General features: G+C 40.5%; 1 long non-coding RNA gene across 2 annotated transcripts in view; it reads left to right on the forward strand.

Annotated features, from left to right (window-relative positions):
* Positions 1-568: 568 nt before the first annotated feature.
* The window catches only part of LOC139539168 (uncharacterized), a 29,407-nt gene continuing 5,023 nt past the window's right edge, over positions 569-24,952 (forward strand). The window contains exons 1-3 of one of the 2 annotated variants that reach the window (XR_011667881.1): positions 569-2,044; positions 2,174-2,304; positions 3,978-4,036. This is a non-coding gene — a long non-coding RNA (uncharacterized lncRNA). Of the gene's footprint in view, positions 2,045-2,173; positions 2,305-3,977; positions 4,037-15,035; positions 21,345-24,952 lie in introns of those variants that run through there. The other variant, XR_011667880.1, reaches the window with a different exon arrangement.

The raw sequence follows: 24,952 nt of genomic DNA on the forward strand, positions 1-24,952 counted from the left end.
TACTGTAGGTGAAATCCCATTGCAGTTGTTTCATCTCGTCTCATGATGGTAAAGCACCTTGTTAAACTCCACTGTAAAGACATGAACATTATTGCCCAATGGAGAATGCAGAGATGGAGGAAGAGATAGAGAATGATGGATGAGGAAGGATGGAGGACCTATGACGGAGAGATGGAGGAGAGATGATGAAAGATGGAGAAGGCGTGAAGGGGAGAGTGTAGGCTATAGATGTACACTCTTAAAATAAAATGTTCCTGGAGGATTTTTTAGGGGTTCTTCAAATTGAAACTGTGGGGGAACCCCTATAAGTTCTTTGAACCACCCTCTTTAATGGTTCCTCAAATAACCTTTTGGGTTACATTTTGGGGATTTTAGCGGCAAACCAGAAGTAAAAGATCAAAATATGAAGTAAACTCCCAGCAGAGCCCCAAGTCCACTGGGTTTATCCTCTGGCGTGTTGATGTTAATGTGTTGATGTTCTCTGTATCCATAGCCAGAATGATTTTGCAGTGATGGTGATTGAACAGGTTTCCTGTGATATTCATCAGATGTGTAGGGAGGGTGCACAGTACATTTTGCAGTGATAAATCAATACTTAAAGAGTTAATTTGAACACTACCTCAGATAACACATATTCCCACTCTACCGAGTGTAACAAGTACTCTGATTTAAGTGTTATATTTTGAGTGTTAATGTAAAACTTCGTAGTGTAAAAAATGTGATGTATCTTTGCCCATCCCTGGCTAGTGCAAAGTACATTACTGTAATATTCAGAGTAACTTGCCACCAGCTTCCTATAAATTACTGGAAAATGCAGAGCAATGAAACAATACTGTCAATTCAGCCTACTATACTGTGAGAAAGTAAATGCTACTGTAATCACGTTGGTATTTTAGTATGTTACAGTAATTACATTGGATTAGAGCAAGCAGGTTGGCTGCAGGGTTTTTGTATATTACAGCATATTTTTTAGATATTTGGTGTTTTAAATCACTTGCACTTCTATAGGCCTTAACAAAGGTTTCCAAACAGGCTGTGATTACAGGGCATAACGACATGGCTTAATATGCTCCCAATTAAAGTTTTAAGACCTGCTGCTATTCTGATTTATCCCCTTTATAAATGAAAATGTTAAGGCACTAATCCCCCATATCAGTTCAACAGGTACAGCGTTGTCACTAATGGTCTCACTAATGGGTGCAACAAATATAGCCACTTACAAGACAAGCCTCAAAATATGTTAACGCCCACAACATTGTCCAACAATGCACCATAATTCACAGAATGCTGCTGTAAATATACAGCAAAATAGGTAATACAGTACATTACTGTAAAATTGTATTGTAAAATAAATTTTACAGCAGTGTAGAGAAATGCCTATGAGACCCCATAATGCATTGCTCTTTACGGTACTGTACTGTAATATAGAATAACAGTGGTTAACTGTTCGTTTTGCTGTAAATGTACAGCCATTTGTAACAGTGAAGGAGAGAGAAGATGAAGGAGAGAACGATTGGGAGAGTTGGAGGATGAGATTGAGAGAGATTTGGGCCAGTATTAAACTCTCTCCTCATTGACATTAGAATGGCATTCTGTAATGGGATTCAAAATCTACTCCAGACCAATTTATCAGTCTAATTCAATTAACCCAATTTGGTGTCTAAACTAAGAGCAGCAAAAATGTAGGCTAGTCATTTATTCTGGAAACCATGAAACTTCATCAGCCTTAATTTCTGTGTCAAATCGTGTTATGCATAAGAGTGGACTTTCCTGAAATCGTAGCCTACGTGTCACTACACGCACATGGGTCGCGGCAGGGACGGCCCCGGGTGAAAGGGTTTGGTCATTGAGGTCGGTGTCAGGGCGGGCGGGGGACAATCATACCGCCCAGCTGAGGTGAATAGCATGTCTCCCCTTTACCTTCGCTGGAGCAGTAAACCCAGTGGCATTTCCGACTGATTCGGTATGCACACGGAGAAAAGCCCCGCGGCTAGCCAGCGATAAGGGTAGAGGGGAAATTACTTGAGGAAATCGCAGATGAGTGGTGGGTTATTTACATGAAGTGCATTCGTGATTGAGAAAGTCAGTTATTTTCTTTCTGTATTCGTTTGTTAGAGAAACTCCTTTCAGCCTAAGGTGATGTTTATTTTTTTTGTGTCGCCTGTTTTTGTAGCAGATAACTGACGAGTGTCGAGCCCACGGAAGGTGTCTGCAACCATGGGCTCTCTGCTGCACAGCTGTCGGTGTTTGGAGCAGCAAGGAGCGGAGGAAGGAGCCTCGACCCTGGAGACAGACAACCACAAAGTAAGCAACAGCTGTGGACTCGCCGTCTCATCTTTACATGCTAAAATACACTGTTTATAACATGTTAATTCTATGGATATATTATTGTTTTATTTGCAAAATTGTTTCACATTCGTAATCAACATCAACTTTAGGTTTTAGATTCATGTTTAGACAAGTGTCATTATTTCGTCAGTTAGACCTACATGTAGGCTATCATATTCTACAGTTTGCATTGTGTGACAAAGACCAAAGAAGCATTGGCAAATATGTTGGTGAGCATGGCATTGCAACAGTGTGTGGTCTGCCTTGGCTTTGGCAAGAGTATGTGTGTGTGTGAGCGTGAGCGTTAGTGCTTGCGTGAGAGAGAAGAAGAACGAGAGAAGAGATCTGAGAGTGTGGTTGGGTGCAGACAGGATCTCTGTGTGTGTTTTCCCTTCTTTAAGTTGAGGGAGGAGGGGTGGTATGCAAGTCAAGCTAGATGTGTGTGTGTGTGTGTGTGTGTGTGTGTGTGTGTGTGTGTGTGTGTGTGTGTGTGTGTGTGTGTGTGTGTGTGTGTGTGTGTGTGTGTGTGTGTGTGTGTGTGTGTGTGTGTGTGTGTGTGTGTGTGTGTGTGTGTGTGTGTGTGTGTGTGTGTGTGTGTGTGCGTTTGTGGTATGCGAGCTGCTGGAGGACATTCTTGTGTGTGTTTTGGAATGTGATTACCCTGGGGGAGACCCTGTGACTGAGAGAGAGAGACAGAGCAAGAGAAAGAAAGAAGGAGAGGACGAGGAAGAAAGAGATTGGAAGAGAGAGGAAGAGAAAGAGAGTGAGAGAAGGCAGGAATAAATTAATATGTTCGATTCCATTAATGTCAGTGGTGATATGATTGACATGCAGGTGACTTTAGTATTTCTACTAGTAATAATAATAATAGTTATCATCAGCATATCCTTGTGACATTTCATTCAAAGAAAAAAGCCTTTCAAGCAACAAAGCAAGCATTCACAATAGGACCAATGGTTAAATGGCCTTAACACTTGACTTGTTACAAATGGTTTGTTACTTGTTACAAATGGTTTCATGCAAACACTGCTTCATGCAAACACCCTCTACCATCTTAGTTGAAATGGATGTTAATATGGATGTCATACAACAGGGGGCATTTGTGAGACACACACAACAGTCTCAAGTCCCAGACACTATGTGTTCATATGCTACAGTTACCGAAGACACATGATGGCATACCCAATATGAAACACATAGCCTCCACTTATAGAATATAATACTTATTGAAGAGTTGTAACGGCGACAGTTAAGCTCAGGCATAGTGAATGGGACACGTGAAACAGAGTATCTTCTTATAAGTGGACAGACGATGAGGTTAGGGTTCTGGTTTGGTTGTTCCTTGGAGGATATTGCTTGTTGTTGGAGCTAGATGGGGAACTGAAACGATAGGGACTGCCAAGATTTGCCCACACACAAATGTTACATATTCTAATGAGCAATCTGGCCGGACTGAATACCAATGCACTTCACACTACAGGCATATATTATGCAATTGATTGTGAACATAACCAAGTCTGTTTCAAGGTCTGTCAAATTATTGCTATTTGTTCCTATTCTCTGTCCCCTACATGATTTTGGTTTGTTGAGAGTTAGTGAAAATGAGAACCTAATTAGGATATAATATATCATATAATGTTCTCTTTCAGAACCTGTCTATCAGAACCTGAAATCGTCAAGGTGACATGGTGGAGACATCCTTCTACAGGTAATTGGTCTTTTTCTAGCTGTTATACAGAGTTTATGGAGGATTACATTTTTCTGTTTGTCCAGGCCCTCCGATGTAGGCTTTCAAATGAAACCTCTTGACTTTTTCCACATGTTTCGTTACAGCCTTATTCTAAAATTGCTTAAAAAAATGTTTTTCCCTCATCAATGTACACACAATACATACAATACAATGACAAAGCAAAACCAGGTTTTTACACATTTTTGCAAATGTATTCAAAATAAAAAACGGAAATATCACATTTATATAGGTATTCAGACCGTTTACTCAGTACTTTGTTGAAGCACCTTTGTCAGCAATTACAGCCTCGAGTCTTCTTGGGTATGACACTACAAGCTTGGCACACCTGTATTTGGGGTGTTTCTCCCATTCTTCTCTGCAGATCCTCTCAAGCTCTGTCAGGTTTGATGGGGAGCGTCACTGCACAGCTATTTTCAGGTCTCTCCAGAGATGTTAGATCGGGTTCAAGTCCGGGCTCTGGCTGGGCCACTCAAGGACATTCAGAGACTTGTCCCAAGCCAATCCTGCGTTGTCTTGGTTGTGTGCTTAGAGTCGTTGTCCTGTTGGAAGATGAACCTTCACCCCAGTCTGAGGTCCTGAGCGCTCTGGAGCAGGTTTTCATCAATGATCTCTCTGTACTTTGCTCCGTTCATCTTTGCCTCGATCTTAAATAGTCCCTGCCACTGAAAAACATCCCCACAGCATGATGCTGCCATCCCCATGCTTCACCGTAGGGATGGTGCCAGGTTTCCTCCAGACGTGACGCTTGGCATTCCGGCCAAAGAGTTCAATCTTGGTTTAATCTGACAAGAGAATCTTGTTTCTTATGGTCTGACAGTCCTTTATGGTGCCTTTTGGCAAACTCCAAGTGTGCTGCCATGTGCCTTTACTGAGGATTGGCTCTAGGAGGAGTCTTGGTGGTTCCAAACTTCTTCCATTTAAGAATGATGGAGGCCATTGCAATCTTGGGGACCTTCAATGCTGCAGACATTTTTTGGTATCCTTCCCCAGATCTGTGCCTCAACACAATCCCGTCTCGGAGCTCTAGGGACAATTCCTTCGACCTCATGGCTTGGTTTTTGACAAGCCCTGTCAACTGTGGGACCTTATATAGACAGGTGTGGTCCTTTCCAAATCCAATTGAATTTACCACAGGTGGACTCCAATCAAGTTGTAGAAACATCTCAAGGGTGATCAATGGAAACAGGATGCACCTGAGCTCAATTTCGAGCTCATAGCAGAGTCTGAATACTTTTGTAAATAAGGTATTTCTGTTATTTATTTTTAATACATATGAGAGAAAAAAATCTAAAAACTGGTGTTCGCTTTGTCGTTATGGGGTTTTGTGTGTAGATTGATGAGGAAAAACATTAATTTAATCAATTTTAGAATAAGGCTGTAATGTGAAAAATGTCAAGGGGTCTGAATACTTTCCAAATGCACTGTATACCTGTTATTAAGTTTCCATTGTCCTGAAGTGGTGATATCCGTGGAAGTACTGTACCAGTCTAGCTCTTGCCCTATATGTTCATTTTGACTATAGTCAGACTCTTTGTCTGTGACTTTATGTATCTATTAAGTGAATTAGCTCACCATTTCTAGGGTTTTGGGTCAAGGATGTTTAATGTCTAATTCAGTCAAAGGATTATATCGTTATTTTACAATTATTACAATTATATAGCCATAATTCAGAGGATCGTCCTTTCATTCTCTCTGTTCTTTCAATCTTTCATTCTGTCAATATTTCATTCTGTTCTTCCTCTGGCTTAACATAATACCTCCTACAGTGTGTCTAATCATCAGATCATGAGTCATGACTCTTGATGTATTTTGAGAGGGACTGGATGCTATTTAGCTCTGGCAATAAGAGCTATCTGAGCGATGTAGCTCCTGTGAGTACATGTCTACCAAGAAGGACAAAAGAGTAGTTATACTCTTAGAAATAAGGCGGTATCTAGAACCTAAAAGGGTTCTTCATTTGAAGAACCCTTTTTGGTTCCAGGTAGAACCCTTTTGGGTTCCATGTAAAGCCCTTTCTACAGAGGGTTCTACAAGGAACCCAAAAGGTTTCAACCTGGAACCCAAAAGGGCTCTGCCTGGAAACAAAAAGGATTCTCCTATGGGGACAGCTGAAGAACCCTTTTGGAACCCTTTTTTTCTAAGAGTGTATGGTTTGGCTGAATGTAAACTGAATCCAAAAGGCAGAGTGATTCATACAGTACACACACCCCCATGTTTCCCCTGCCTCTGCTCTCCTCAGATGTAAGACACATGACATCATTAAAAGGGAGCTCTCAATCTCAGTGTGGGTTCCTCGTGTGGGTAGACTGTGTGTTTGTGTGTGTACGCACAAGCGTGTGTGTGTGTGTGTCTGTGTGGGAGAGAGAAGGAAGCCATCCAAAGCGCCAGACCCATTGGTCCATGCTCACTGTATGTGTGCCCTACTGGAGGCTCTCGTACTGGGATATGCTCACTCCCACATCAGGGTAGAGGCTGGGGCTGAGTGAGAGAGGGAGTGAGTGGGAGGAGAGGAGTGAGAGAGAGAGAAAGAGAGGAGAGAGCCGGAGGGAGTCGGTGGGAAGAGAGCTCTGCCCCACAGCATAGAGAGGGTGTTTTTAGGTATGGTACATTCACACACAAACACAAACACACACACACACACACACACACACACACAGATCAATCTAAATACAGTTGCTGCTGGAGCTGCGTTGATGCAGTTACTGTAATCTTAGGATTTTGTAAAGATTAGCTCAAGATTGATCTGTTGTTTTGAAGTCTATAACATTAAACGTCTGTTTCATACATTTCTCCTGGTTTCAGTCTCATTGAAAAGTTAATATATGAATAGTTTCATTCCAAAATGCAATACATACATTTTCTGAAATATTGGTAAATTAGCTTTTATTGTTTAAAGAAATGTTGAATGACATTGGGTTGTTCAATGACAGACATGTATTTGTTTAACATCTAGCACTTATTGGTTTCATTTCAGAGAGACAAATAATCATGTTTTTTTTGCAAAATGCTATATATCCAACCTCACTCTCAGAGAAATAAGTATACTGCTATGTTTTACACAGTGAAATGTAACAAATAAATACATGTTTAATAAAGAAATGTACAAATGATACATTGCATTTTTTTAAAGATGATTCAAAACAGTAATATTAGACCTGTATGTAAAAAATTTACGTTTTACATTTTAGTAATTTAGCAGATGCTTTTATCCATAGTGATTAAGTTTATGAATCTTAAATTAGCTAGGTGAGACAACCTCATATCACAGTCAAATATACAGGATACAAACATTTCATTCCAGCTAAACAATGGATACATAGCGTTTTGTAACAACAACAAAAATCTATTAATGAAAAATCTGAGAACAGTAATATTTTACACACACATGAAGGTACCCATAAGCCAAAAAACACAACTGTGAAAAATTGGTGGATATGGCGTTTTGGAAATAAACTCTTTAAAACAAACTCTTTAAAATCTATAAAACATAGATACAGTACATATGAAGTTCAGCAGAGGGTTTCTCACCCTGCTTTCTCTGTCTCCTCTCCTCTCAGATAGTTGGCTGCAGCTCAGACACTCTTGGCAGAATCCTCTCATATTGACTTTACCCTGCCTTCTATATGAGTTCTCTGTGTTCTCCAGGAAAAAATGAACAGAAAGCCCAGTACAGCATACCCATATGGTCCTCTACTGACTAGATGTATTACACACACACACGCAAACACGTACACATGAAAGTGAGCATGCACATACACACACATATACATACCTACAGTCATACACGCACACACACACAAACACACACAACCATTAGTCATCATCTGTAGTAGTGGTCATATGGTGTATAAGTCATAGTAAGGTGGGAGGAATAGAACAGAGAAACAGACAGATGCGTTGTCCTGATCTTTCTCCAACACAGCTTTAGTCATACTGGATGTGACTGTAAGAAAGAAAGTGGCTTGGGCTCAAAACACGCCCCCTAGTGGTCTCTCTGGTGAATTGCAATGTGTGTGGCAAATAACAAAACATAAAAAACCGCTGACCTGGACTGTGTTCATTAGGCGGAGGTGTAAAGTACTTAAGTAAAAGTACTTTAAAGTATTACTTAAGTCGTTTTTTGGAGTATCTGTACTTTACTTTACTATATATTTTTTTTGACAACTTTTACTTCACTACATTTCTAAAGAAAATAATGTACTTTTACTCCATACATTTTCCCTGACACCCAAAAGTACTCATTACATTTTGAATGCTTAGCAGGACAGGAAAATGGTCCAATTCACGCACTTATCAAGAGAACATCCCTGGTCATCCCTACTACCTGATCTGGCGTATTCACTAAACACAAATGCTTAGTTTGTTAATTATGTCTGAAGGTTGTCGTGTGCCCCTGGCTATCCGTAAATAAAAAAAGCAAGAAAATTGTGCCGTCTGATATGTTTAATATAAGGAATGTGAAATTATTTATATTTTTACTTGTACTTTTGATACTAAGCGTATTTTAGCAATTTTAGTATTTTACTTTTGATACTTTAGTATATGTAAAACCAAATACATTTAGACTTTTACTCAAGTAGTATTTTACTGAGTGACTTTCACTTTTACTTGACTCATTCACTATTAAGGTATCTTTACTTTTACTCAAGTATGACAATTATGTACTTTTTCCATCACTGTCATTAGGCCATACGATGGAAAACGTTTTGCAATGGAAAATCAAAATTAGCGTTACTGGACAAATCCAGGTAGTCCCTCCCTGTTTCAGTCCGTTTTCTTCCGTTTAGTGCCTAATGAACACGACCCTGTATTACATGAGACTAAATGTACTGTGCTGTAAAGTGGCTTTGTTTCAAAAATAATACCGTAGTTATATTGTAGAGGAAAACATTGTGTAATCAGAGACAAAACATGAATGCAGACAGACACAAAGTGGCGCCTGTTCCAGAAGTCCAGTCCTCAGACCCCTCGGTCACATGCAATGGCATGAGCCAGCGGACAATTCAAGACAACCAGGAAGTCTGAGGGAGGGAGAGACCACTCTGACACTGGAGGGGGTCCTGAATTAGGGACACACACACACACACAGCTCCCGGATTCCCCTGAGGGAAACAGGAAGTGAGACGGAGAGAGACAGGCGTGCGCTGCAGGAAGTAGACCCTGTGTCATTCCATCTCTGAACAGCTGTGAAAAGAGTCCCTCCTCTCTCTCTCTCTCTCTCTATCTCTCCCATCCCCTGCCCTCTCCTCCACCTTTACTACCCCCAATGGATTCATAGTGCTTTTCCAGGAACCTGAAATGACTGCTCAGTGCAATGTACTGTGCATAGAAACCCTTGACCTCAGCTCTTTGTCCAGCTGCTGAGAATGGTACAGTATGTGGTTCTCCAGGAGACACCCGGGGCGTGAGTCCACTAGTCTGGCCAGAGGCAGGGCGTCAGTCCTGGGGGAAGTGGTGGTTAAATGTGGGGTGTGGAGGGTGTGGAGAGGGGTAAGGGAAGGTTAGGTATTGAAGGAGGCGTGGGGTGAGGAGGGGTAGGTATGGGTGCGAACAGGGAGAGCGGCTGGAGGAAGAGCGAGAGGAAGCCGTTGGAGGGAGGGGTGTGTGTGACAGAGAGAGAGAGAGAGCAGGAAACACTGCTTGGTGTGGTGGAGGAGAATGGAATGTTTAAAAAGAACACGCTTCGCCTGCAAATGTCCAGGATGAGGGCGTCTGCTCGTGCCGCTGTGCGTGTGTCTGTGTGGGAGGATGTGACACTCATGTTGACTTGGCCACTCACAGGATATATGAAGAGGAGCTTGACCAAACAAGGGATCAGAGAGGGAAGTGTGCATATAGGTAGACGAGAGAGTGAGTGAGTGAGTGAGTGAGTGAGTGAGTGAGTGAGTGAGTGAGTGAGTGAGTGAGTGAGTGAGTGAGTGAGTGAGTGAGTGAGTGAGTGAGTGAGTGAGTTAGAAAGAGAGCGAAACCATGGGTGGAATGGGGCACTAAAAGTGAGAGTGAGTCAGAGAGAGAGTGGGAGAAGAAAAGAAGAAGAGAAAGAGAGACGCCATCAGCTGCATTTCCTCTGACACCTTTTTCCTAGGAAGGAAAGGGGAAAAGGAAGAGAGGAGGAAAGGAGAATGAGGGGAAGGGAAGGGACGGGACAGGGCTGGGCTGCAGAAGCAGACTAGCAGGCTCCTTTAAAACAGTCTCCGTGTTGTCACACACACACCTCAGGGGCACCACCCAACACCCACATATACACACACTCTGCCACCTTTAATCAACCTCCCACACAGTGTATAACACCCACAAACACTTCCTCCATCTACAGAGCACCACCCAACACATACAGAGCCACTGTCTTTAAACCCACACATACAAACCTGGAGAACACCACCCACACACTGTAAAAATGTTCCAGTAATGTTTACTGTAAATTACTGTCAGGGCAGTAGCCAGTAGGTTACTGTAAATGTACAGTAATTTACAGTAGATTTACAGGACCTTTACTGAAACACAGTAAAGTGCATTACTGGAAGCACAGTGGTAAACGTTGTAGATTTACAGTGCAGGCAGCTAGTGCCAACGATGGGCAGTATTTCTGTTACATGTATTTGATATAGATATTTCAATAGTTTTAATACCTATTTTATCATTTGTATTTCACTGGCTTGAATTACAATGAATGTATTTTGAAACAGTTTAACTAGAATATATTTTGTTTTTTCTTATAGAAATATAAACTTGCAAGTAGCTCGCTTAACTACAACAATATTCTCGGTAATGGTAACATAATCTTTTTACTTGCTATTACTGTGACATGTTCTTGTTTATCTTCCTAAGGATCCATCCCTTTTTTTAAATTTTCACCTAAAATGACATACCCAAATCTAACTGCCTGTAGCTCAGGACCAGAAGCAAGTATATGCATATTCTTGATACCATTTGAAAGGAAACACTTTGAAGTTTGTGGAAATGTGAAATTAATGTAGGAGAATACAACACATTAGATCTGGTAAAATATAATACAAAGAGAAAACCAACCGTTTTTTTGTATTGTTTTGTACCATCTTTGAAACGCAAGAGAAAGGCCATAATGTATTATTCCAGCCCAGGTTCAATTTAGATTTTGGCCACTAGATGGCAGCAGTGTATGTGCAAAGTTTTTAGACTGATCCAATGAACCATTGTATTTCTGTTCAAAATGTTGTATCAAGACTGCCCAAATGTGCCTAATTGGTTTATTAATAACTTTTCAATTTCATAATTGTGCACTCTCCTCAAACAATAGCATGGTATTATTTCACTGTAATAGCTACTGTAAATTGGACAGTGCAGTTAGATTAGTTTAAGATTTCTGCCAATATCAGATATGTCTATGTCCTGGGAAATGCTCTTGTTACTTACAACCTCATGCTAATCGCATTAGCCTATGTTAGCTCAACCGTCCCGTGGGTGGGACACCGATCTGTAGAGATCCTTAATGCACTGCCTGTAAGTCTCTCTGGATAAGCACATCTGCTAAATGACCAAAATGTAGATGTGAAAATGAACACTGGCAAAGTACACTGCTGGATATTATTCCAATGAGCTCCTCCCCCAAACCAAATTTAATCAAAACAGTTTGAGGGCAGAGCTCATTAGAATAATACCCAGCAGCTGGTGTTGGGATGGGAAAAACCTGGGGCTGGTGCTGGGGGCCTGGGTGTACAGTAAAGGTTTAAGGTCAATTTATTTATTTATTTCCAAAACTCAATACATGTCAAAGTTTCTAATCAAATTTAGTTCAACTTAAACATTTATAAACAATAAATAATCAATCCAATTTAAGTTAAATCCAAAGAAAAACAAACACATATTACCAAGAAACAAACACAAAGCATTCATTGAAATAAGTAAAGGTTTAAGACTTAATGTCACTCTGATCTATCCCTTACACATTAAATTATTGGGGCACGACTACCACATATCAGTTCAATTGGTACAGCATTCTCAGTAAAGGGTAAAACAAGGTTGTCCACTATCAGCATATCTATTAATTATGGCCATCAAAATGTTAGCTATTAAAATCAGATCCAACAATAATATTAAGGAGTTAGAAATCCAGGGCTTAAAACCAAAGGTGTCTTTGTACACTGATGATTCATGTTTTCTTCTAAATCCACAACGTGGATCCCTGCACAGCCTCATAGAGGACCTAGATCATTTCTAACCTCTCTGGATAAAAATCTAATCATGATAAATGCGTCATATTATGTATTGGATCTCTAAAAACGTTTACATTACCTTGTAGCTTACCAATAAAATGGTCCGATGGTGAAATAGACAATCTCCAAATTATCGCTATTTTTAAAACAAGCAATAGAAAGCTGGTTGCAATTTCAGTTTAATCCACCAGAAAAAAAACAGAACAAATATTATGGTTAAACTCAAATATACTAATTGATAAAAAGATATATTTGTAAATGATATCATAAATAGGACTGGTGGAGTTGTTACACATGCAGTTAACAAAAATATATGGAAATGTATCTACTACTGTATCTAGCTCTATCTGAAATTATAACCATCTTATTGCAGAAAATAACATTATCTTTTGTATATATTTTTTTCTGAGGGGGGGGATTAAAATTGTATAATATTTGTAGAATGTTATATATATATATATATATATGGGGGATACAACCATCCCAGCTCAGTATATTTTGCTGCAAAGAGACAGAATCATTAGATCACTTGTTTTGGTACTGCACATAAAGTATGTAGCTAGTATTTAGTCACAGGTTCAGGAATGGTTGGAAATTGCAACATTTACTTGGAGCTAACTCTGCAAATAGCACTGCTGGGTGATTTGAAAAGTCATAGTCAATCAAATAATAATATCTTTAATTTACAATTGTATCTTTAATTTACAATTTGTAGAAACTATTAGAATAGAAAGGTTTGGAACTTTTTATGAAACATCACAGCACAGTGGAAAAATATATGGCAGCTAAAAATTTTAACTGGATGGTCTTCGGAGATATATGGGAGGGGTTGAGGGTAGCCAAAGGCTGGTACTAAAAAACAAACAAAGATGACTAATGTAAAACATACTGTCTGTGAAATGTATGTAGTATGTATACGCTGGAAGTGGACGCCTCAGTATTGTTGTTCATTAGTTTATCCAATTAGGGGAGGGGTGATAGGGTTAGGGGAAAATAAGAAAGAAGAAAAATACATAAAAAATTATATATTTTTAAAATAATATGTATTTACAAATAAAGAAATATATGTGGATTGGAAATGATGCAGACAATTACAGTGATAGAAGCCACAATCTATCTGCAATATTAATGCTGATCTACCCCCTAAATAAATAAATCTAACAATAAATAATTAATCCAATTTAAGTTAATCATAAAACAAACAAGCACCAAAAATAATTCATTTAACTAAGTAAAGGTTTAAGACTTATCACTCTGATCGGTTCCCTATACACATCAAATTATTAGGTCTCTAGTACTACCACATATCACCTCAATTGGTACAGCGTTCTCAGTAAGGGGTGCAACAAATATAGCCACTTACAAGGCATGCCTCGAAATATGTTAATGAGCCAGAGATATATTCCCCACCCACAATATTTTCCCACAATGTACTATAATTCACAGTATGCTGCTATAAATATACAGCAAATCAGGTAATGAAGTGCTTTACTGTAAAATTGTATTATAAAATACATTTTACAGCATTGTAGGGTAATGCCATTGAGCCCACATAATACATTGCTCTTTACAGTACTGTACTGTAATATAGAACAGTAGCTAACTGTAGATTTTTGCTGTAAATGTACAACAATTTGTTACAGCGCACACATCCACACCAACCACACCACCCACAGCACACCAAACACTCCCAATATATCAATTCCTTTTGCTTTATATAAAGGGGTTGACAATTACTACTACAAGTAGCATTAGTATTATAAAGTACTACTACTACCTCAGCAGTCAAAACTGATTGAAATAAGGTTTCTAGTTCTGATCTTGAAGTGCTTTTAGTGACGTCACCTCAACCTCAACCTTCGGGGATGTAAATAAAGTGTAATATTGGGATGCAAACTCAAAATGTATTACATTTCAACTCTATATCCGACATGGTACAGGAGTTTTCTTTTTTTTTGTATTATCCCATAACCATGTGTGAGGTGTATACTTTCGTTTCAAAGTAGATTTGTTTAAGACTACCAAGAAACACTCTGTGTGACCCTGATTTAGTCCACTGCAGTAAAAGGTTAAAAGAGCAGGGCAGACAGCCCACACACCCACACCCCAGGAGGGCAGTGGGGTAGAATGTAAAACAAGCGGGGCTATCTGGAGAGAGATAAGACGTGAAGTTATGTCTTGGCAGCGTGACTATGACATCACGGCTGCGTCTCTCACTCTGTCCCTGGGCTAGACGACACCACCGGCCTAATATAGCCATCAACATTGCTGCCAGACAGACACACAACCAGGAACAGGGGGCTAGTCTGGCATGCACTTGCTTGGCTGGGGGTTGTGCGCATGTGTGTGTGTGTGTGTGACGTCTCTGTTACATCAGGCGATGCCGCAGTCCAGCTGACTGAGACATTCCAACATGGCTGTAGAAGATTATTTTATTTAGAGATTAGTATATGTGTGTGAGTGCGTGCGTGCGTGGTCATGGGATCATTGTCACCATAGGCTAAAGGTATCCTCTGTGCTCTGTGACGTGATGCCGCTAGGTTATTGATTGTGTGTTTTGGCATAATGCTGCTTTAACTGTCAATTACCTTACAGTCTGAGGTTTCTGAAATGTATGGACAAAGTAGATCGCACACAATTCAATAAGACATATTACAGGGGCATTTTCAGTGACGTGTATTCTTTTTTTTAAACATTATTATACTTCTTTACATTGTTTTATATAGATTCATGTGGTTGACTTTAAACGTCTGCAATAATATATACACTGATTTATTTATTTACATTTGAAAATCATTTAAACTTAGCTGAATGTATTTATTTGAATCATCTGATGTCTGGTTTAATTATATTAATGTTGTGTCATATTTATCACATATTATTTATTGGTGTGAAAGGCAGGGGAAAGACTAGATTTAATTCATTACCAAATTAAAAACAGAAAGTAATTAACATAAATTATACATTAACCATATGAAAGAAGTTAATTTTCACTCACGACACTTACATTCATTTAAATATTATTTGTTGATGAGATATTTCTCAAATGCCAATTAGGTAAACTGTAAAAACAAGTGTTTAGGAATTGAACGCAAAACTAAACACTTTTCTGTAACACTTTTTAAACGCGTCAAGGCATTTATAATTAAAATGAAAACGTGTCACAGTGTTTAGTAAACACCAGAACATGTTAATTCACTATAACACTTTTTAAACGCGTCAAGGCATTTAGAATTAAAATGAAAACGTGTCACAGTGTTTAGTAAACACCAGAACATGTTAATTCACTATAACACTTTTTAAACGCGTCAAGGCATTTAGAATTAAAATGAAAACGTGTCACAGTGTTTAGTAAACACCAGAACATGTTAATTCACTATAACACTTTTTAAAAGCGTCAAGGCATTTAGAATTAAAATGAAAACGTGTCACAGTGTTTAGTAAACACCAGAACATGTTAATTCACTATAACACTTTTTAAACGCGTCAAGGCATTTAGAATTAAAATGAAAACATGTCACAGTGTTTAGTAAACACCAGAACATGTTTATTCACTATAACACTTTTTAAACACATGAACACTTTTATTCAGCACAAGGCATTTAGGTTTTAACGCTACTGTACGGTGTAAAGCTGTATTTGCATATTTCCCAATATTCCTTTCGAGTGAAAATGAGAGACACCCACCCAGGATTGTGTATGTTAGTGACAGAGACATGCTTGTTTCATTCTAAAATAATAATTATTGAGGTTTTCACTAAATGAAGGTCTAAGGGAATGTGTATTGAATGAAGTTATGGGTTTATCATCCTCAACATAGTTGTCTGAAAATCCTGGGTCATGAGTTATGTCAGACCTGCAAGTCACAATGAACTGGTTTGTGAACTAACTAGTAATTCCTATCAGAATCCAGCCAAATGGAGGATACACCATAAATTGGACTGCTTCATCACCCAACACTACTTGTTAATCATTTAGCTTCAGCCCTCTTAAATTGCAATAAGAATTGAAATATTCTTTGAGCAGTGGTTCACTGGGCAGGTTCTCTCTCCCTCTCTATCTCTACCTTTTAACGAGGTCAGTCACCCGTTAAAGTGCTGTGTCTTTGGGGCCGGCCGGCAGTATTCCCAGGGTGCTGGGCTGTTGTGGTTCACACCTTTTACTCTTCAGGAATCTCTGGAATTCCCAGCTTCATTTCCACTGCGAGGCGGGCACACCAATTGCCATTGTATGTGTGTGTGTGTGTGAGTGTGTGTGTGTGTGTGTATGTGTGAGTGTGTGTGGTGATATGAAAGACCCCGCCTGTGTGTGTTGAAATACATAGTACTACGCCCGTACATCCACCCAGAGAAGAAGCAGGGAGTACTCTCCGTGTGAGACCACAATAGAGTGACTCACACACACACACACACACACACACACACACACACACACACACACACACACACACACACACACACACACACACACACACACACACACACACACACACACAGCGTTATCAGGGTCATTTCTGACACTGCTGCTCAGTGATTGTTCGGTATTGCCTTATTGTATTGCATCGCCTTAAACATATGAATGTATTTACAGTAGGTGACTTTGAATACATCCATTGCTTGACATACAATTTGGGTCATTATAAACCGTATTGATTCTAATGAATATTATGTCAAAATGATTGATTGAGATGTATAATGCATTTACAGTACAGATGTAGGATCTTAATTTGAACCAAACTTTTTTGCTCAGAATTTTGCAAACTTGTAGTGTATTCAAGTTTTTAAAAGGCTTCTAAAGTTAGTAATGTCCACTTTAAAATGTCAGACTTGATTTCCCCTAATGAAAAAAGTATCAACCCCTACAAAAAATGTCCATTAATTAAAGTCCACATAATAATGAACTTTCCCTGTTGCTGCAGGATTATTTTCCTGCTGTAGCAAACTGGCTCAAATTAAGATCCTACATCCTTTATTTATAATGAATTCACTCATCAAATTAGTGTTACATTTTTCTGAATCAGATATATCGCTAAATTCATTTCAAAGTCACTGCGTATATATATTAATATTTAATATGTGTATACATTTTAAAACATGTTTTACCCTAATATTTAGACTTTTCCAGAACAAGGAATTACATAACTGTAATTTACTAATTTACTTAAATGTACATTTGAAATAATTGTTTTTAAACTCACCTAAGAGGAAACAAAAGTCATCCTGAATTGTACAAACGTTTCTGTCAACTAGGGTAATCAACAATCCATATAATTTTAAATATTTAATTGTAATTTTCAACAATTAATTGAATTCTTTTTTTAATGAATTATACAAATGAATTGTATACATATTTTAAAATGTTCTGTTAAGAATGTGAACAATTTATTTAGCTGTCTAGAATTATCACAGTAAAAATCTACTTACACACTTGAAGCAAGCATACTTTTCTTCTAAGAAAACACATCAAGACTCTATGAAATATTGTACCACAACCTATTCAAAACCCTCTTCTACAGAAGTAATACTCATCCTACTCAAAATCAGAGGAATAAGATTCTCTGACATTGCAGTCATTACCTCCCCATTACGCCTTTCTAGCTAAGTAAAGGTAATTCCAGCTATTTGTCCCCCAGTTCTAGAGTCCTTTAGCCAGTCATGGCTCTGAGTCATGCTAGCTAAACCACACTAATGCTAGCTAGCTACCAGAGCTGAGAGACACTATTGAACACAGTGAGAGACTTACAGAGAGCAGTAGTTTCTCTGTGCTGCTGACACATGGCAAGCTGTGATTCATACACACACCCCCACCCACCCTCTGTACGTTCTGTAGTAACTGGGTTTCCTAGAGCCCCACCCAACCACTATGCATTATGTAGTAACTGGGTCATAACAATAATTTTATACTGGCCCCCCCAAAATCCATAATTTCAAATGTATATTTTATTCATATTTTGGCATCATTTACATTTTCTAATTTACCTACCTCAGTCATTGTGATTTCCTACTTCAGTCATTGTGATTTCCTACTTCAGTCATTGTGATATCCTACTTCAATCATTGTGCTTTCCTACTTCAGTCATTGTGATTTCTTACTTCAGTCATTGTGATTTCCTACTTCAGTCATTTTGATTTCCTACTTCAGTCATTTTGATTTCCTACTTCAGTCATTGTGACATCCTACTTCAACCATTGTGATTTCCTACTTCAGTCATTTTGATTTCTTACTTCAGTCATTGTGACATCCTACTTCAACCATTGTGATTTCCTACTTCAGTCATTGTGATTTCCTACTTCAGTCATTGTCTTTTGAAAGCCACGAGAGTATCTACAGTGATATAACGGTGTCTTTACGTAGCTACAGACTCCAGCTCCATGAACGTGTAAAAGTTTTAGTAGCCAGAAAAGCAGTGTGGGTAATACAGGTCTATCCTCAATGTGACTCACGCTGTCCATTTAAAATAATTATGAATGGACTGTGTCAGCCCCAGACGTTTCTCCCACATCCCGTACTACTATGACTGGTTGTGTATGTATGTATGTTTCTATTTTTTGTATCCGTATGTGTGTGTGTTCATGCTGTACCACACATGCACGTGTGTATTGTGTTTGTGCATGTGCACATATGTGTGTGTACACAAGCGTGGTAGTCTTAACAGAAGACCATATAGAGTGTAGTTTGGGTGCAGCTCTGGGATGAGTCACATGCCCTCCTCTGACTAAGTTCCCAACTATGTGATTCTGGGAGAAGGCTCAGCCCCATCCGAACCCTAGCCCAAACCAACCACTGGGGAAGAGAGGGGTAGGAGGAGGGCAGGGAGGGAAGGGTGTTGTAGTCAGGAGGAAGAGGATACGAAGGGCTAAGGTAAGGCAGGGAACACCCAGTGGTGAGGGGTAGGGTCTGAGAGGAAAGGAGGGTAGTGCTGGGCTGGGCGAGGACCAGTCGGCAGGTAGGGTATGGAGAGATGGGGCAGGGGTTGAAAGTAGGAAAATTAGTTATAGGTTAAACTAGGGAGTAAGGACGGGTAGAGTGTGGGGGTTGGAAACTTTTAACATTGAAACAGAAAGTTTGTAACTTTAAACATAAAAACAGAAATGTTTACTTTTAACATAAAAACAGAACGTTTAACTTTTAACATAAAAACAGAACGTTTGTAACTTTTAACATTAAAACGACTTCATACAAGGAGTGGCATACTGCACATGCACTGTTCTGGTCAGGTGTCTCTATACATCTGCTGATCGGTTGAGCTACCAGCGTGATCAGGGATTTGTATTGGAGTGGCAGTTTCTGAGCCTCTTCCTGTACTCTTGGTAACAAAGTAAGGAAAGGTATGGTTGTGAGAAGGTTATATGGAGGTAGTACTGGCAGATGAAGATGTTCTTTCTCTGTCGTTCTCTCTACTGGACATCCACGCTGCTGTCTTGTACATGTCATCAGTGCTGTGGCGTCTGATAGCTCATCTTATCTTCCTATTTCTCATGTGTCTCAGAGGAGATGGACTGTAAGCCCAGGTACTTTCTCTGTGGTGTAGACTAGAGATGGTTCAGCGGGACCATTGCGATGGGATAGAAGGGGAGGGGTCCAGTTTTGCCTATGAGAGACATTTGGGATTATACAGGACTCTCACTGTTTGTTTCAATCAATCATTCATTCAATCAATCAACAAATCAATGTGTACATCTCACAGTTGATAGCGATACTAGAATCTGTGTGTTTAGTGCTGCCTGTCGTTTCCCTATTTTACAGGCTTTTCTACAGACGCCCGACACTTTGGTAGGGGAGTTTCCTGCTTTTAAAGACCCGAGGCGAACACACACACACACATACACACACACACACACACACACACACACACACACACACACACACACACACACACACACACACACACACACACACACACACACACACACACACACACACACACACACACACACACACACACAGAGACACACACACACACACACACACACACACACACACACACACACACACACACACACACACACACACACACACACACACACACACACACACAAAGAGACACAGTACACTACTGAAGCTGCCTCTGCCGCTGCCCGACATTTCTTTCCTCTCCCCTCATCCTCTCTCCTCCTCTCCTCCCTCCCTTCCTTTCTTTTTTTCTGAATGGGTGTCCTCTCTCTAACCTCTCAATTGAGAGGAGTGTAACCGGACAATGCCCTTCACAGAGATAGGCTCCGCCCCTTTCAGCCAGGCTCATAGACTATAAGAGCACAGAGACTCGGCTCGGAGTGTGTGTAACAGAGAGTGTGTGTGTCTGTCTGCGTCAGAGGGACGGAGGGAGAAGGAGAGCAGGGGAGCCAGAGAGGGAGGTAGGCACAGAAAGAGAGAAGGACAGAGAGAGAGAGGGACTGAGGGAGAAGGAGAGTCTTTGTGCTGTGTAACATATGACAGTAGTTTCTCTCGGCAGGGCCGGGCTGTGAGAGCGTGGTCGGCAGCGGCGTCTCGAGTGTGCTGGGAAAGCACCTTTATCCCAGAGGGACTCATACACACAGAGAGAGAGAGAGAAAGAGAGAGAGAGAGTGTCGGCTTCAGCACAGCACTGCGCTGTCACTTTAAGCCTGTTACTGATTACACAGTAACAGAATGCAACTGGAGTAGAAAAAAAGACTGACAGAGAAAGAAAGAAAGAAAGAAGAAAGAAAGAAAGAAAGAAAGAAAGAAAGAAAGAAAGAAAGAAAGAAAGAAAGAAAGAAAGAAAGAAAGAAAGAAAGAAAGAAAGAGATGTAAGGATGGATTCTTTTGAATTTGGTTTAGTTTAGTTTCACAGAAACTGAAGTTGTGGATGGGTGAGAGACAATTATCGCTCTTGCTCTTTTCTCTCTTTCTCTCTCTCTCTCTCTCTCTATTCCTGAGAGTGGCAAACTGGAGGGGAACCCCAGATTATCTGCTAGAGAGAGAGCGGGGGCAGAGAAAAAGAGGAGGAAGAAGAGGGAAACAGACAGAGACAGTGAGAGTCATAGAGAATGAGAAGGGGACCTTTCAAACCTGGTAAGAGGCTCCCAGACGTCAGGAGGAAATGCTCCGAGAGGGTAAGTGAAAAAATAAAAATCGCAGCTAACACTGCTGCTTCTGATGGATGTCATATGGTCCACGTTAAGGCTGAGAAAACGCTCACAGATCCTCCATAGTTAGACCAAACTAGAGGAAAACAGAGAAACAGAGTTGTTAGAATCAGAAGGACAGATTCTTATTGAATAGAAATATACACTGCATTTAGAAAATAGTGACATCTTTGTGACAGAGATCCTCTCTTTAACTGTAAGGCCTGTAAGAATAGGAAGCATCTTTTGGGGCATCTTTTGGGATTGATATTTGTGTGAGGTACTTTAGCTGAATGCTAAGTGATAGATTGACTGTAATGTGTTAGTGCTGCGCTGTATTAAATGGGGTTTACTACTGACAGTGTTACCTCATAGTTTGTCTATACTAATGCAATTGCAAATAGCTAATTCACTGTTACATAGCTGTTACATAGTAATAGCGCATAGCTTGGGCATCGTTGGAATGATCCGGAGACAGCTGTATCAGAGAGCTATAGCTCTTCTGCAGTCTCCAAATGCGAGTTCTTTAAATGAGCTGTAAATAGTACATGTGATATTGTATAGGGCAAACTTCATCATTAGATTAACAGTCATATTATGTATCTGTAGTCTATTTTATCTATTCAGTCGTTGACTTGTTCTGTTGGGTTGTTACCATATCTCAGAGGGAATAGTAATGTTTTAATATCATTTCCTGTCTATGCGTTCCTGCTCAGCCTCTGTCGTGCTGTCTCCCCCATAAACTTGGGTAATGGTACAGTCCACTCCTTGTACCCAATGGCAGAAGGCATAAATGAACTCAGAGCACAAAGGATAGGGGGATACGTTGTAGAAGGGGAAGTGAATGTATACTATATCCTGCCACATGCGGAACTCAGTGCTGTTTCTTTATGAATGGGCAGTCTGAGTGCACAATCTGATTGGTTGAGAGAAGAGAATAATTCCTGAATGGACAGCAGGGTGCAATCACCGGTGTTTAGAGTAACCTTCTGCGGTTGCCTTGCTCTCCCCCGGTTACCAGCTGTCCCGAAGGTTGTGTGTGTGTGCGCGTGTTTGCAGTGTTTGCATATGTATGTGTGTGCGTGTTTGCGTATGTGTGTGTCCAGGTTAGTCTTTTAAGGTTTAATGTCCATCAGGCAATGATATGGTTTGATTTGATTTTCTATTTATTTACTCAATTGGGTTCATAACATACAAATGTTGTGTGGTGGCACTTCCCTTAGAGTTAGGCATTACTTCTGGTCCTTCTCTCTGGGGTGTGACAGGTCTTACATTGTAGTGGCATACTAACCTAATTACTTTAGTGCTGCTCATACAGAAACAAATGGAAACAAATGTGAACAATGGCCATCCTAAAATTAGATCTCAAGGCTACCTGTCATAGACATGGGATCCCTCAGAGGGCACTTTGTGTGTGTGTGTGTGTGTGTGTGTGTGTGTGTGTGTGTGTGTGTGTGTGTGTGTGTGTGTGTGTGTGTGTGTGTGTGTGTGTGTGTGTGTGTGTGTGTGTGTGTGTGTGTGTGTGTGTGTGTGTGTGTGTGTGTGTGTGTGTGTGTGTGTGTGTGTGTGCGTGTGCATGGCCCAAGGAATGTGCTCACAGACAGCCCCTGCATGCTAGTCCCTCTACACTCCCTCCCACACACTCACACACCCTTTCTCTTTGTTTTACTGCAGTACAATGATATCCAATCCTATGGCTCCACCTCAGATAACTCTGGTTCCCTCACCCTCCCAGTCCAACTGTCTGGCCAACAGTCACACTCATGCAATACTTTCTTTGGTCGTTTACTGAGTGCGTGTGTGCGTGCGTGCGTGGGTGGGTGAGTGCGTGTGGATAGTAAAACAAGGAAAATTTGGACAGGTGGAGACATTATTTTAAGCTTAGGGGTTAGGTTTAGGGTTAGAGTTTGGGTTCAGTTTAGGGTTAGGAGTTAGGGTTAGGGGTTTGGGGTTAAGGTTAGGGTTAGATTGAAGGTTACAGTTAGGGATTAGGGAAAATAGGATTTTGAATGGGAATTAATTGTTTGGTCCCCACAAGGATAGTTAAACAAATGTGTGTGCGTGTGTGTGTGTGTGTGCAGGTGATAAAAGTCAGCCATAAACTTTGTGAATTGTGTTTCCATCTGCATATCTGTGCTTATCGTGCCTGCGTTTCTAGACTGTGTGATAATCATGCTATTGTCGGTAAGATGCGTCGCCGGTATCTTGATGGTTGAGATAAAATTCTCAGAGGTAGATAATGTTGGAATCTGCCCTCTATCTTAATTCAATACCTATGCACTCTTACCTGTCCTTCTTGGCAAAGTCTGGCAGATTAACATTTTTCCATGGCAGAGCATTTTGGTGGTAAAAGTAGGGTTGAATAATGTGAGGTCATCAGTTCACTGTGCAGTGAGTGTGTTGGCGGGATCTTTAATCATGTCACTAGCCGAGGTCAGTTTATATAACTAGAGCAATCCTATTGAACTCCACTCTAGAGCGTTCTTTTTTGCATGAGCTGATTTTGCTTTGTTTATACAACAATGGAGTCACTCTCACTGGAAGTCTGTCATTCGCAGAGAAAGGAGTTCAGGCTGAACTGCATAACTTAGACGTCACAAGAGCTGCTCGCTGCGTTTGGTTTGATGTCACCACACTCAAGAGTGTGCGTGTGTTTGTGTGCGCTCGAGGGGGCGGAACCTTTCTAAAGGTGTGTGTGTGTGTATTCAGGTACGATAGGTTGCAACGGTTCTCCACACACCCATCTGGTACGGTGTGTGTCCCTATGCCCATATATGGCTGTAGCTTCCCCTACCTGGTGCCTAACCGAGAGTGCATTGAATTCTAATAAGTTGGGGCGCCGGAAAGAGACCCTAGAGCGGAAGCACGTCATGAAACAGCAGGATGAACGAGCAAGGCCTGAGATCTGTGTTTGAAGGAGATATTTTTTCCTAATGTAATCAGCTGGAGAGATGACTCACAGGGTACATAAGTTATTCAGATGGGAGCCAGTAATGAGTGTTATAGTGGAACTCTTTATCTACTGCTGACTACACTCACAAGAGATTGGATACATAGAAAACAGAAAAACAGGGATTTTCCTGGCTGATATTGCTACTATGGGAACTCTCATCAATTGCAAATTTTCAACATAATTTGCCGGAAATGTATGGCGAGATGCACCATCTCTCTCTCTCTCTGTCTCTCTCTATCTCTCTCTCGCACTCTGTGTGTGTGTGTCTGGATTTGGTACAAGAGAGAGGTTGCCAATCCTTCATAAAGACACTACACCAGGGAGCTCCCCTTTCCTCCTCTCTCCAGATCCTCTCCTCGCCCTGCCAGCCCTTTCCCATCCGTCCAGCCTTTTGGAAGGTCCCACAGACACCCCTCTCTGGGCTAGGGATATGAATGGGTCTGGGACTGGGATATAGGACTGGTACGGGGTTACAGGGATGGGGCTGAAATAGCTTCTGGAGCTGGGCCTTTAGTTGTAGGCTCCAGGACCACTGTTTGGCCGAGCCAACACCCAGATGAACCATTCAGGGTCCCCTTTCACTTTCAAACTGTTACATCTGCCCTGCTTTACGCTAATAAAGCAGATGCTGTATTAGAAAGAG

This window comes from Salvelinus alpinus, chromosome 14 (assembly GCF_045679555.1).
Source record: "Salvelinus alpinus chromosome 14, SLU_Salpinus.1, whole genome shotgun sequence".
Taxonomy (NCBI): domain Eukaryota; kingdom Metazoa; phylum Chordata; class Actinopteri; order Salmoniformes; family Salmonidae; genus Salvelinus; species Salvelinus alpinus.